The following is a 10,580-nucleotide window of genomic DNA, read 5'->3' on the forward strand; positions in this document are numbered from 1 at the left end:
AGGGGGCCTGGTAGCCCTGTTGGGCCGAACGGCCTAGGGGAGGGGGGTCTTTCCTCGTTCTTTTTATTTTTTTGCTTTGTTTTGTATTTGTTTTACTTCTACTTTTTTCTCTGATGTTATGTTTTGCAAAATAGTTAGGCCACAAAAGGACTTTTACAAAAAAGGGACCTGGCTCATAATTAGCAGTGCAATATACTCTAGCACCAAAAACTAGTTTGGGCAAAACATAATTTCATATTTAACTTAGATTAAAATAATAGGTCAATAAATATTGTCTTTAGTCACTGTTTGAGGATGTTTTAGTCACTTACCCAATTCCAATAATGTTGGTTTCAATTTTAGAATTGCCTCTGGAATATTTGTTATTTAATGAACAATTTAGTTTCTGATTTAAACAACTTTTGTTGTTTGCCTGACTTTGAATTTGAATTCGAATGGGAGTTGATGCATCGCGAGGCTAACAATAGTAATCGTGGTGACAAGGCATCGTTAACAGGGAATTACTGTAGCTTAAATATCCGGGTGTCACATGCACACAAAGAACAAATACTTGTAACCCGATGTAAGAGAGGGGTTGTCAATCCCTCACTGCTAAAAAGATAGGTAAAAATGTAGTAGATTGGATAAATAGATCTCGCGGGAACGCAAGAGAAAATAAATAAATAAAAATTCAGCAAGGTAACTTTGGGTTTTTTGATTAATAGGTCTGAAAATAAAAGCAAATAAAAATAGACCGCGAAGGAAAATATAATAAAGAAGAGACCCGGGGGCCGTAGATTTCACTAGTGGCTTCTCTCAAGAAAATAGCATACGGTGGGTGAACAAATTACTGTTGGGAAATTGATAGAACTTGAAATAATCATGACAATATCCAGGCAATGATCATTATATAGGCATCACGTCCAAGATTAGTAGACTGACTCCTCCCTGGATCTACTACTATTACTCCACACATCGACCGCTATCCAGCATGCATCTAGTGTATTAAGTTCATGGAGACATGAAGTAATGCAATAAGAACGATGACATGATGTAGACAAGATCTATTTATGTAGAAATAGACCCCATCTTGCTATCCTTAATAGCAACGATACATACGTGTCGGTTCCCCTTCTGTCACTGGGATCAAGCACCATAAGATCGAACCCATCACGAAGCACCTCTTCCCATTGCAAGATAAATAGATCAAGTTGGCCAGACAAAACCCAAATATCAGCGGAGAAATACGAGGCTATAAGAAATCATGCATATAAGAGATCAAAAGACTCAAATAACTTTCATGGATAAAAACATAGATCTGATCGTAAACTCAAAGTTCATCAGATCCCAACAAATAGACCGCAAAAAAGTTACATCATATGGATCTCCAAGAGACCATTGTATTGAGAATCACGAGAGAGAGAGAGAGAGAGAGAGAGAGAGAGAGAGAGATAGAGGAAGCCATCTAGCTACTAACTATGGACTAGAGGTCTACAAAGGACTACTCACGGATCATCAGAGAGGCGCCAATGAGGATGATGAACCCCTCCGTGATGGTGTTTAGATTGGATCTGTGGTTTCTGGAACATGCGGCGGCTGGAATTGATTTTCGTCGACTCCCCTAGGGTTTCTGGAATATTGGGGTATTTATATAGCAAGGAGGCGGTGCGGGAGGCCACCGAGGTGGGCACAACCCACCTGGGCGCACTTGGGGTCCCAGGCGTGCCCTGGTGGGTTGTGCCTCCTCGGGGCAGCCCCAGGTGCTTCTCCGACCCATTAGGTGTCTTCTGGTCCATAAAAAATCCACAAAAAGTTTCGCTGCATTTGGACTCTGTTTGGTATTGATTTCCTGCGATGTAGAAAACAAGCAAAAAACACTTGGCACTAGGTCAATAGGTTAGTACAAAAAATGATATAAAATGATTATAAAACATCCAAGAATGATAATATAACAACATGGAACAATAAAAAATTATAGATACATTGGAGATGTATCAGCATCCCCAAGCTTAATTCCTGCCCATCCTCGAGTTGGTAAATGATAAAAACAGAATTTTTGATGTGGAATGCTGCCTAACATGTTCATCACATATTCTTTCTTTTATAGCATGGACAATTGGACTTTTATATGGTTCAAAGCAATAGTCTATTTTTGACCTGAATACTTTAATACTCAAGCATATCAACAAGCAACCATGTCTTTCAAAATATCAATGCTAAAGTAAGTTATCCCTAGCCCATTATGCTCAATCATTTGTCCATTCATGAAACACTCACATATTAGCTACACCCAATGCTCAAGTACGGTCATAGTGCCCCTTAGTTGGTGCTTTATAAGAGAAGATGGAGACCCAAGTAAAAAAATGCATAAAGTAAATAGAAAGGCCCTTCGCAGAGGGAAATATGGATTTGTAGAGGTGCCAGAGCTCAAAGCGAAAAAGATAGAGATAAAACATTTTGGGAGGCATGCTTTTTCTGTCAACGAAAATGATTGAGTAGTTCCCAATACTTTCCATGCTAGATATATCATAGGTGGTTCCCAAATAGAAAATAAAGTTCATTCCTTTTTCCACCATACTTTCACTTTCCATGGCTAACCGTATCCACGGGTTCTTTCCATACCAAAACTTTCCAAGGAATTTATTATTTGAAAACATAAATTAAATTCATTTTCCATTTCGGGATTGGGCATCCCTAATACCTTTGCCGTACTCTCGTGCAATGACAAGTGAATGAACACTTATCGTGAGAATAACACATCTATCATGGAAATATATTAGCCACCCCCTACCATTTCATGAGCGGTACGAGCACACAAATGAAAAGTTTATTTTGAAAATTAGAGATGGCACATACAAATTTGCTTAGAACGGCAAAAGAATACCGCATATAGGTAGGTATAGTGGACTCATGTGGCAAAACTGGTTTAAAGGATTCTGGATGCACAAGTAGTGACCATACTTAGTGCAAAACAAAGTCTAGCAAAAAATTGAGAAGCGACCAACTAAGAAACGAAAAATATCATAAGTGAGCAATAAGCATAACTAACACCGAATAATGCACCATAAGTAGGATGTAATTTCATTGCGTAACTATTGACTTTCGTGCTTGCATAGGGAATCACAAACCTTAACACCAATATTCTTACTAAAGCATAATTACTCATCAACATGACTCACATATCTCAAAACTATTACAAGGAATCAAGTTTATTTTGTCCAACGATCTTCATGAAAGTTTTTATTATATCCTCCATGGATATCTATCACGTTGGGACTAGTTTCATATGTTGCTTTTGATAGCTCAAACAAATCTAAGTGAAGAACATGAGCATACAAATTTTCTTCTCTCAAATTAATATAAGTGAAGCAAGAGAGAATTTCTTAATTTTTTTACTAACTCTCAAATAAATCTAAGTGAAGCATGAGAGCATTTCTTCAAAAATACAAAAGCACACCATGCTCAAAAAGATATAAGTGAAGCACTAGAGCAATTCCATAGCTCATAAAGATTTAAGTGAAGCATAGAGAGCAATTCTAACAAGTCAAGGCATAATTTTGGCTCTCTCAAATAGGTGTGTCCAGCAAGGATTCATGACTAAAAATACAAAGCAAAACAAGCAAAGGCTCATATCATACAAGACGATCCAAGCAAAACTCATAGTATGTGACGAATAAAAACATAGTTTCAAGTAAAATACCGATGGTTGTTAGAAGAAAGAGGGTATGCCACTCGGGTGCATCCCCAAGCTTAGTTGCTTGATACTTCTTGAATATTATCTTGGGGTGCCATGGGAATCCCCAAGCTTAGCCTTTTGCTAATCCTTATTCCTTCATCCATCATAACGTCACCCAAAACTTGAAAACTTCAATCACACAAAACTCAACAAAACCTTCGTGAGATCCGTTAGTATAAGAAAGCAAATCACTACTATAAGTACTGTTGCAAACCCATTCATATTTTATTTTTTCATTATATCTATTTTATTGCAACTTTTGTATGGCAAAAACTCTTCAAAGAAAACCATAGAATCATCAAAACAAGCACACAATGCAAAGAAAACAGAATGTGTCAAAAACTGAACAGGCTGTAGCAATCTGAAGATTCCGAATACTTCTGTAACTCCAAAAATTCCGAAACATTAGGACATCATGAGCAAATTGTATATTAATCTTCTTCAAAAACAATCAGTATTTTATCGTGCTTCTGTTAAAAATGAAAATTATTTTTCTGGGCGCAAAAGTTTCTGTTTTTCAGCAAGATCAAATCAACTATCACCCAACAAGATCCTAAAGGCTTTACTTGGCACAAAAACTAACTAAAACACAAAAAATACAATCATAACATTAGCATAATTGTGCAAACACTCAATAACAGAAAGAAAAAACAAAATTAATTTTATTCATTGGGTTGCCTCCCAACAAGCGCTATCGTTTTATGCCCCTAGCTAGGCATCAGATTTCAATGATGCTCACATGAAAGATATTAATTGAAACATGAAGAGTGCATCATGTAGCATGTGAAAATACATTTAAGTCTAACACACTTCCTATGCATAGGCATTTTATAATCAAACAAATTATCAAAACAAGCAAAGACTAGCATATCCAAGGAAGAAGAATAAAACATAGACAATCTCAACACGAAGAGAGGTAATTTAGTAGCATGAAAATTTCTACAACCATATTTCCCTCTGTCATAATAATTATATGTGGGAAGGATCATATTCAAATTCAACAATATAGCTATCACATAACATATTCTCTATATGATCTACATGCATGCAACGTTGACACCCTTCCAAAATAGCAGGATTATCATCAAACAAAGTCATGACCTCTCCAAGCCCACTTTCATCAAAAGTTTCATAAGATTGAACACTCTCCAAATATGTGGGATTATTTTTTACATAAAGTTGACTCTCTTCCAAACCCACTTTTAATATTATCGCAAGCATATTCATCATGAGGTTTAAATAAATGTTTAGGATCATACGAATCATTGTCACCCCAATCATGATCATTCAATAAGTAGCGGACATAGCAATATTAGCATCCCCAACTTGGGATTTGTAACATCCCAAAATTTTAAATTTTGGAATGTTAATTATTTAAATAGGATTTATTAAAGATTTCTTGTGTTGCTTGTTGTTAGTTAATTTTGACTAGGATTTGAAATTTTTGGTGTTCAAATGAATATTTTTAACGAGAGGGAATAAAAGGACTTCATGGAGATTTTATTTGCTTTTCTGCTGCATTTTGTTTTATGCTAGCTTGAGTTATGCAGGTATGAATTATATTAAATTCTGGATCTATGATGTAATATTATGACATGTGGTTTATTCTTGATATTACATATTGTACTATGTGTGCTAGCTATTGATCCAGGGACTAGCACATGAGCACAGAGACATCGAATCTTATCAGGTTCGGATCATTACAGATGGTATCAGAGCCCATGTTGACTGTAGGTCGTAACCCTTAGAATGGACTAGGAAAAACCATAGGAACAAATTATTTTATCACTTCTTGATCACTTACTATGATACTCATATTTTTCATCTACCATTCATATTCTAAACTTCTCGTCTTTTCTTAAAGTAGCTAACCATCCTATAGTAACCCCATTTGGCCCTGTCACTGAGGATGTAATGTTTGGGAAGAAATGCTACAATGAGGAGTGAAAGAATTCAAGAAAGAAGTATTTTTGCGCGACTCAAGAAGGACTAACCTTTAGATTGCTAGATGATCTTCATGGTTAAATTAGATGAGAAGGGCAAAGCTTAGATTCATACCACCACTAATTATTTAAGTTCGATAAATGATTCACGGTACTATGATGAGATCATATCTCTTGTGGATATGACCTTACCTGTAGGATTTTCTTGTGTAGTGTGACTTTTGTGCTTTTATTGATTGATGTTGTGTGATGTGATTTGCAATTATTTTGCGAGTAGAATAAGTTTGAGTTGTTATAGACCCCTACATATTTATTATGCTTCAAGATTCAAGAAGAGCATGCTATGACAAGACTTGGTGTTATGAGGATTTCTTCATTGATGCAAGACAGAAACTACAAACATTGAAGATTTTGAAGACACGAGATTTCTATATGTGTATATCGTTAGATGTGTCTGTTGAGCTGTCATTGTGCTTGTTTTACTGATAGCGCAAATCAAAACTTATTTTCCAAACTAGTGTTATTCTTGTATGGGTATCTATCTCTTTCTCCAATATATCTCTTCTAAACCCAAAGACCCACATGAAAGGAGCTACTACATTGCTTGCAAATCCCGAGAATGGAGTGAAGATGGATGCAACCTAGGGATGAGTTGAAGCTAAACCACATGCACCAGGATACACCAAGAAGCAAGCACAATCTCGCTGAAGGAAGAAACTTGGAGGAAGCTATAGTTGAACAGTAGACGTTTTATGGTAGTTGACGTAACCTTGAGAGTTGAAAGGAACGATATTTTTTTGGCATGCAGAACCAATGGAATTATCCGAACCCAGTTCGTGAGTAAGAAAAATTTCTGCAATGCTTGTGAGGATGCCTGAGTGTTAGAATGCGAGATTTTCTGAACCATATACAAGGTAATGATTTGGGTGCGGAATGGATTGATCACCATGCCGACTTACTCTTATTATTCGCTCTTATTGTGTGGGATGGTAAATCTAGAGTGTAACGCCCCGAGACCGATGTGCCAGGTGTCGTCCAGTTATTCGCTGTTGTTGCCTTGTCATTTCTTGCGTGTCTTGCATTGCATATCATGCCATCATGTGCATTTCTTTTGCATACATGTTCGTCTCATGCATCCGAGCATTTTCGCCGTTGTCCGTTTTGCATTCCGGTGCTCCGTTCTCCTCCGGTGGTCATTTCTACCTTTCTTTCATGTGTGGGGATTAAACATTTCCGAATTGGACCAAGACTTGCCAAGCGGCCTTGGTTTACTATCGATAGACCGCCTGTCAAGTTTCGTACCATTTGGACTTCGTTTGATGCTCCAACGGTTAACCGAGGAACCGAAAAGGCCTCGTGTGTGTTGCAGCCCAACACCCTTCCAATTTGGCCCAAAACCCACCTAAACCTCCTCCATCACCTTGGTCGTTTGATCACGATCGCGTGGCCGAAAACCGCACCTCATTTGGACTCTCATAACTCCCTCTACCTATATATATGTGATCCCCTCCGAATTTCCGCGCAGTTCAAACCCTATCCAAGTCCGTCCGCGCCGGACGCGTCCACCCGCGCCCTCCATGTCGCCCGGCCAATCAGAGGCCGCCATGTCAGCTCACGCCGCCGCCCTCAACCAACCAGGCGTCGACACATCAGCCGCGCCCGCGCCCACTTCGCCGCGGCCCGCGGAGCCCAGATCGGGCCCGCGCGAGCCCATCTCGCCGCCGCGATCTCCCGCGCGTGCCCCGTCGCCTCAGGGACCGCGCGCCGCCACGCGCCCCATCACCGGCCGCCGCACCTCCCTGACGCTGGCAACCCTCGCCGTTGCCTCGGACTCCGGCCGCCGACGCCTCTCCGTGCACGTGCCTCCCGCGCCTCCCGGTCATCCCCGCCACCTGCACCGCCTGGATCCGGTGCCGGCCGGCCGGATCCCGCCACCTCCGCTCGTTCCCGGCCATCGCCGGCCTCCTCTGCCCCTCCTTGCCGCTGCCCCGCCGGTGAACGGCGCCGCCACCGCCCCTGCCTCCCTCGATCCAGGCGGGATCGAGGAGGAGGACGCCCTTGCGCCTTGTGGGACCCGCTTCCAGGCCCAGCGCCCTGGCCCAGCTCGGCCGGCCTGACTCTCCACCGCCCTAGGCCGAGCCTATCTGGTGAGGCCCCGCCACTTTCCCTTATCCTTCGCCGTGGTTGATCGTTGCTATGTTGCACTCACCATATTTTTTTCCTGTCTGCGAATTTAACTAAGTCCTCGAGATTTCCATGTTTCATATGCCCATGTTCATCATGCCGTAACTCCGCATCCGTAGCTCCGATTCATGCATATAGCATATCAAAATGTTCGCCTCAGAGAGTAAATCATTTCATCTCATTGCATCATTTTCATTTGAGTTCATCTTGATGCCCGAAATGCTGTTAGAAGAGTGCTACTTGAGATAATTGTCAGATCTGCTGCTCCATTTAGATATTTGTCATTTTTGCCATGATTATTGTGTGCATGATATGCCCCTGAGCTCTACATGAGTTTTGTTATATGTTTTGCCATCTTTCCAGAGGTGCAACCCATGTATTTTTGTGATGTGTGTGGTAACTAGCACAAGCTTGCAAAGTGAGGCACTTGTTAATGCTGATTTCAGGGACTTAGCATTTCCACCAAGTCCTTGATCTGTTTTTCTCATAATGCCATATGTTCATGTTATTTCCTAGTGATCCGTGCCTCTTTTGAGGATGATCAGTAAGGATGTTTTGTTAATCTTGTAGTACTCTATCCATACATGCCTTTGTTTGAAATTATGGAGCAACCTAGCTTGAGTCAATCGAGCTCTAGTTTTGCTATTTCGTGAATCTGGGCAGATTGTCTACTTGTTAGCAATTTTTCCGAGGATGTTGTAGTTGATTCATGCATGCTATGCTATTGTTCTTACCATATCTAGCTTGCATTTTGTGTATCGTTGATGGGTGTATGCTTATAATGTCATGACTTGATCTGTAGTGAGTGCATCGAGCTCGTAAACATGCCTACTTGATATCTGTTTCAGCATGTTCCAGTTTTCACCAAGTCTGAGAACTGATTATGTTTTTGCCATGTTCACATGCTTGCAAATGTATTTTCTGATCCCTTTTGGCTCAAGGTCACTAAGGGACTTTTGTTAAGCTCTTTGATTAGCTCCATGCCATGCTTTACTTTGCCATGTTCAGGTCCTGTAGCATATAGTTTTCATGCTTCGAAGAATGCTACCTAATCTGAAATTCCAGACAAGTGTTAATTTCACTAAGTCCGAGATCTGTTTACCATATGCATTTTTGCCATGCTTGTTTGAACCTGTTAATGGATGAATTGGCCGTAGCTCAGTGCTAGACTTTTGTTAAGCATCATGAGTGGATCCCAGCCATGTATTTTGTTGCCATGTTTGAGTGTTGTAGCATATTTAACTTGTTGCATTTAGATGGCTACTTGCTGTAAATCGCAGACCGGTGTCATATTTGAATCGCTTGCTATTTCTAAACCGTAGCTCCGATTCCGGCGTTCTTTATATCGTTTTCAAGCAATTTCATCTCACCTTTCCAGTGGCACACTTGGATTTCCAAGTTGAGGCCAGGTTCATGCATTCCGTGTCCAATCATGCATATGCATCGCATACCGCATCTCGCATATCATACCATGTTCATGTGTTGGTTGTTTACTATGTTGTGTGCTTCTTTCCGGTGTTTGCTTCTTCGGGTTGGTTCCGGTAACATCACGCTTGTGAGGACCCATTCGTCAACGTCCGTTTGTCTTCTTCATGGACTTGTTCTTCTTCCGTGCGGGATTTCAGGCAAGATGATCATACCCTCGAAATCACTTCTATCTTTGCTTGCTAGTTGCTCGCTCTTTTGCTATGCCTATGCTGCGATACCTACCACTTGCTTATCATGCCTCCCCTATTGTTAAACCAAGCCTCTAACCCACCTTGTCCTAGCAAACTGTTGTTTGGCTATGTTACCGCTTTGCTCAGCCCCTCTTATAGCGTTGTTAGTTGCAGGTGAAGATTGAAGTTTGTTCCTTGTTGGAACATGGAGATGTTGTTCCTTGTTGGAACATGTTTACTTGTTGGGATATCACAATATATCTTATTTAATTAATGCATCTATATACTTGGTAAAGGGTGGAAGGCTCGGCCTTATGCCTGGTGTTTTGTTCCACTCTTGCCGCCCTAGTTTCCGTCATATCGGTGTTATGTTCCTGGATTTTGCGTTCCTTACGCGGTTGGGTTATAATGGGAACCCCTTGACTGTTTGCTTTGAATAAAACTCCTCCAGCAAGGCCCAACCTTGGTTTTACCATTCGCCACCTAGCCTTTTTTCCCTTGGGAGTCGCGCATCCCGAGGGTCATCTTATTTTAACCCCCCCGGACCAGTGCTTGTCTAAGTGTTGGTCCAACCCAGAGCACCGTGCGGGGCCATCCCTTGGCAACTTGGGTTACGTTGGCTCCCGTACGCTTAGCTTATCCGGTGTGCCCTGAGAACGAGATATGTGCAGCTCCTATCGGGATGTCGGCGCATCGGGTGGTCTTGCTGGACTTGTTTTACCATTGTCGAGGATGTCTTGAAGAACCGGGATACCGAGTCTGATCGGAATGTCTCGGGAGGAGGTCTATTCCTTCGTTGACCGTGAGAGCTTGTCATGGGCTAAGTTGGGACACCCCTGCAGGGATTTGAACTTTCGAAAGCCGTGTCCGCGGTTATGGGCAGATGGGAATTTGTTAACATCCGGTTGTAGAAAACCTGAAGTTGACCTTAATTTAAAATGCATCAACCGCGTGTGTAACTGTGATGGTCTCTTTCCGGCGGAGTCCGGGAAGTGAACACGGTTGTTGGAGTTATGCTTGACGTAGGTTGTTTTAGGATCACTTCTTGATCATACTTTTATCGATCGTGCTTTGCTTTCT

The sequence above is a fragment of the Triticum dicoccoides genome, chromosome 4A (assembly GCF_002162155.2).
Source record: "Triticum dicoccoides isolate Atlit2015 ecotype Zavitan chromosome 4A, WEW_v2.0, whole genome shotgun sequence".
NCBI classification, from domain to species: Eukaryota; Viridiplantae; Streptophyta; class Magnoliopsida; order Poales; family Poaceae; genus Triticum; species Triticum dicoccoides.